The sequence below is a fragment of the Bos taurus genome, chromosome 6 (assembly GCF_002263795.3).
Source record: "Bos taurus isolate L1 Dominette 01449 registration number 42190680 breed Hereford chromosome 6, ARS-UCD2.0, whole genome shotgun sequence".
NCBI classification, from domain to species: domain Eukaryota; kingdom Metazoa; phylum Chordata; class Mammalia; order Artiodactyla; family Bovidae; genus Bos; species Bos taurus.
The window spans coordinates 57926167-57931512 of NC_037333.1; positions in this window are offsets into that span (position 1 = coordinate 57926167).

Consider the following 5346-nt stretch of genomic DNA (forward strand, 5'->3'; position numbering starts at 1 on the left):
GGGCCAAGGGCTGGGCTTTGGAAAAATTCTTTCAAATGCAGCAGAATGGGGAACGCCTAGAAATATCTGGTGAGGGAAATCAAACAGATTCTACCAACAGTATCTCTCTTCAGTTCAGTTCAGTTCAGTACAGTAGCTCAGTCGTGACCGACTCTTTGCAACCCCATGAACCGCAGCACACCAGGCCTCCCTGTCCATCACCAACTCCTGGAGACCACCCAAACCAACGTCCATCAAGTCAGTGATGCCATCCAACCATCTCATCCTCTGTCATCCCCTTCTCCCCCTGTACTCAATCTTTCCCAGCATCAGGGTCTTTTCAAATGAATCAGCTCTTCTCATCAGGTGGCCAAAATACTGGAGTTTCAGCTTCGACATCAGTCCATCAAATGAACATCCAGGACTGATCTCCTTTAGGAGGGACTGGTTGGATCTCCTTGCAGTCCAAGGGACTCTCAAGAGTCTTCTCCAACACCACAGTTCAAAAGCATCAATTCTTCAGTGCTAAGCTTTCTTTATAGTCCAACTCTCACATCCATACATGACCACTGGAAAATCCATAGCCTTGACTAGACGGACCTTTGTTGGCAAAGTGATGTCTCTGCTTTTTAATATGCTGTCTAGGTTGTTCAATGGCACCCCACTCCAGTACTCTTGCCTGGAAAATCCCATGGACGGAGGAGCCTGGTAGGCTGCAGTCCTTGGGGTCGCTAAGAGTCAGAGACGACTGAGAGACTTCACTTTCACTTTTCACTTTCATGCATTGGAGAAGGAAATGGAAACCCACTCCAGTGTTCTTGCCTGGAGAATCCCAGGGACGGGGGAGCCTGGTGGGCTGCCGTCTATGGGGTCGCACAGAGTCGGACACGACTGAAGTGACTTAGCAGCAGCAGCAGCAGGTTGTTCATAACTTTTCTTCCAAGGAGCAAGCATCTTTTAATTTCATGGCTGCAGTCACCATCTGCAGTGATTTTGGAGCCCCAAAAAATAAAGTCAGCCACTGTTTCCACTGTTTCCCCATTGATTTCCCATGAAGTGATGGGACCAGATGCCATGATCTTAGTTTTCTAAATGTTGAGCTTTAAGCCAACTTTTTCACTCTCCTCTTACACTTTCATCAAGAGGCTCTTTAGTTCTTCTTCACTTTCTGCCATAAGGGTGGTGTCATCTGCATATCAAGCCTTATTGATATTTCTCCTGGCAATCTTGATTCCAGCTTTTACTTCCTCCAGCCCAGCGTTTCTCATGATGTACTCTGCATATAAGTTAAATAAGCAGGGTGACAATATACAGCCTTGATGTACTCCTTTTCCTATTTGGAACCCGTCTGTTGTTCCATGTCCAGTTCTAACTGTTGCTTCCTGACCTGCATACAGGTTTCTCAAAAGGCAGGTCAGGTGGTCTGATATGCCCATTTCTTTCAGAATTTTCCACAGTTTTATTGTGATCCACAGAATCAAAGAATTTGGCATAGTCAATAAAGCAGAAATAGATGCTTTTCTAGAACTCTCTTGCTTTTTCGACAATCCAGTGGATGTTGGCAATTTGATCTCTGGTTCCTCTGCCTTTTCTAAAACCAGCTTGAACATCTCGAAGTTCACAGTTCACGTATTGCTGAAGCCTGGCTTGGACAATTTTAAGCATTACTTTACTAGCGTGTGAGATGAGCGCAATTGTGCGGTAGTTTGAGCATTCTTTGGCATTGCCTTTCTTCGGATTGGAACGAAAACTGACCTTTTTCAGTCCTGTGGCCACTGCTGAGTTTTCCAAATTTGCTGGCATTCTGAGTGCAGCACTTTCACAGCATCATCTTTCAGGATTTGAAATATCTCCACTGGAATTCCATCACCTCCACTAGCTTTAGTGATGCTTCCTAAGGCCCATTTGACTTCACATTCCATGTCTGGCTCTAGGTGAGTGATCACACCATCGTCATTATCTGGGTTTTGAAGATCTTTTTTGTACAGTTCTTCTGTGTATTCTTGCCACCTCTTCTTAATATCTTCTGCTTCTGTTAGGTCCATACCATTTCTGTCCTTTATTGAGCCCATCTTTGATGAAGTGTTCCGTTGGTATCTCTAATTTTCTTGACGAGATCTCTAGTCTTTTCCATTCTATTGTTTTCCTCTATTTCTTTGCATTGATCACTGAGGAAAGCTTTCTTATCTCTCTTTGCTATTCTTTGGAACTCTGCATTCCAATGGGTATATCTTTCCTTTTCTCCTTTGCTTTTTGTTTCCCTTCTTTTCACAGCTATTTGTAAGGCCTCCTCACACAGCCATTTTGCTTTTTTGTATTTCTTTTTCTTGGGGATGGTCTTGATTCCTGTCTCCTGTACAATGTCACGAACCTCCATCCATAGTTCATTAGGCACTCTATCAGATCTAGTCCTTAAATCTATTTCTCACTTCCACTGTATAGTTATAAGGGATTTGATTTGGGTCATACCTGAATGGTCTAGTGGTTTTCTCCACTTTCTTCAATGTCAGTCTGAATTTGGCAATAAGGAGTTCATGATCCAAACCACAGTCAGCTCCCAGTCTTGTTTTTGCTGACTATGTAGAGCTTTTCCATCTTTGGCTGCAAAGAATATAATCAATCTGATTTTGGTGTTGACCATCTGGTGATGTCCATGTGTAGAGTCTTCTCTTGTGTTGTTGGAAGAAGGTGTTTGCTATGACCAGTGTGTTCCCTTGGCAGAAGTCTATTAGCCTTTGCTCTGCTTCATTCTGTACTCCAAGGCCAAATTTGTCTGTTACTCCAGGTGTTTCTTGACTTCCTCCTTTTGCATTCCAGTCCCCTATAATGAAAAGGACATCTTTTTTGGGTGTTAGTTCTAGAAGGTCTTGTAGGTCTTCATAGAACCAGCTTCTTCAGCGTTACTGGTTGGGGCACAGACTTGGATTATCGTGATATTGAATGGTTTGCCTTGGAAATGAACAGAGATCATTCTGTCGTTTTTGAGATTGCATCCAAGTACTGCATTTTGGACTCTTTTGTTGACTATGATGGCTACTCCATTTCTTCTAAGGGATTCCTGCCCACAGTAGTAGATATAATGGTCATCTGAGTTAAATTCACCCATCCCAGTCCATCTTAGTTCACTGATTTCTAGAATGTCAATGTTTACTCTTGTCATCTCCTGTTAAACCACTTCCAATTTGCCTTGATTCATGGACCTAACATTCCAGGTTCCTACGTAATATTGCTCTTCACAGCATCGAACCTTGCTTCTATCACCAGTCCCATTCACAACTGGGTGTTGTTTTTGCTTTGACTTCATCCCTTCATTCTTTCTGGAGTTATTTCTCCACTGATCTCCAGTAGCATATTGGGCACCTACTGACCTGGGGAGTACATCTTTCAGTGCCCTATCTTCTTGCCTTTTCATAATGTTCATGGGGTTCTCAAGGCAAGAATACTGAAGTGGTTTGCCATTCCCTTCTCCAGTGGACCACATTCTGTCAGACCTCTGCACCATGACCCGGCTGTCTTGGGTGGCACCACACAGCATGGCTTAGTTTCATTGAGTTAGACAAGGCTGTGGTCCATGTGATCAGATTGGCTAGTTGTCTGTGATTGTAGTTTCAGTCTGTCTGTCCTCTGATCCCTTCTCTCAGTGCCTACCGTCTTACTTGGGTTTCACTTACCTTGGAGGCGGGGTCTCTCTTCATGGCTGCTCCAGCAAAGGGCAGCCGCCACTCCTTACCTCTGACGCGGGGTAGCTTGTCTCAGCCACTGCCCCCAACCTCTGGCCCGGGGTAGCTCCTCTCAGCCATGCTCCTGCCCTGAGCACAAGTATCTCTTTAAGTATCTCTCTTCAGTTCAGTTCAGTCGCTCAGACATGTCCGACTCTTTGCAACCCCATGAATCGCAGCACGCCAGGCCTCCCTGTCCATCACCAACTCCCGGAGTTCACTCAAACTCACATCCATCGAGTCGGTGATGCCATCCAGCCATCTCATCCTCTGTCATCCCCTTCTCTTCATGCCCCCAATCCCTCCCAGCATCAGAGTCTTTTCCAATGAGTCAACTCTTCGCATGAGGTGGCCAAAGTACTGGAGTTTCAGCTTTAGCATCATTCCTTCCAAAGAACACCCAGGACTGATCTCCTTTAGAATGGATTGGTTGGATCTCCTTGCAGTCCAAGGGACTCTCAAGAGTCTTCTCCAACACCACAGTTCAAAAGCATCAATTCTTCGGCACTCAGCTTTCTTCACAGTCCAACTCTCACATCCATACGTGACTACTAGAAAAACCATAGCCTTGACTAGACAGACCTTTGTTGGCAAAGTAATGTCTCTGCTTTTCAATATGCTATCTAGGTTGGTCATAACTTTCCTTCCAAGGAGTAAGAGTCTTTTAATTTCATGGCTGCAATCACCATCTGCAGTGATTTCGAAGCCCCAAAAAATAAAGTCTGACACTGTTTCCACTGTTTCCCTGTCTATTTCCCATGAAGTGATGGGACGAGATGCCATGATCTTCGTTTCCTGAATGTTGAGCTTTAAGCCAACTTTTTCACTCTCCTCTTTCACTTTCATCAAGAGGCTTTTTAGTTCCTCTTCACTTTCTGCCATAAGGGTGGTGTCATCTGCATATCTGAGGTTATTGATATTTCTCCCAGCAATCTTGATTCCTTAAAACATGGTAAATAAATCCTCATCAGGACCTTTTCTGTCTCCTCTTGAATCTGGGAACTTCTTTAACATGCTGACTATATAGAGCCCTCATCTTCCCAGGACTAAGTGAAATATAGTGAATTGTATTTGAAAATTTTGCCAAATAAACGAATATACGGGAAAGGAGAAGAATTTGTGTGACTCTGGAAGAAATAATGTTTTCATAAATCCACAACATATTAAGGGAAATGAGTTTAGGATTCAACCATTATTAATTTCAGTTTCTTTTAAATCTTCATCTTTCTTACCTCCAGCACAGAAAAGGAAACTGATTAGATAAATTACTGTGTAGCAAAAATTGTATTCCATGAGTTTTGAAAATGTTTCCCTCTTTTTTTTAGAAAGTGAGTTTCCTCTCCTAGAAGATATTGTGACCACTAGGCAGACTTACATATTCACTGGTACTGATGGCTTGCTTTATGATGGTATTGTAAATAAAATCTTTTAAATTTTTATTTATTTATTTTTGACTGCACTGGGTCGTCATTGCTTCACGAGGGCGTTCTCTAGTTGCAGAGAACAAGGGCTACTCTCTAGCTGCGATGTGCAGGCTCTCATTGTCGTGGCTTCTCTTGTTGCAGAGCATGGGCTGTAGGGCGTATGGGCTTTCGCAGTTGCTGCACACATTAGTCATGGGTTTCCCCAGTAGCACAGACAGTAAAGA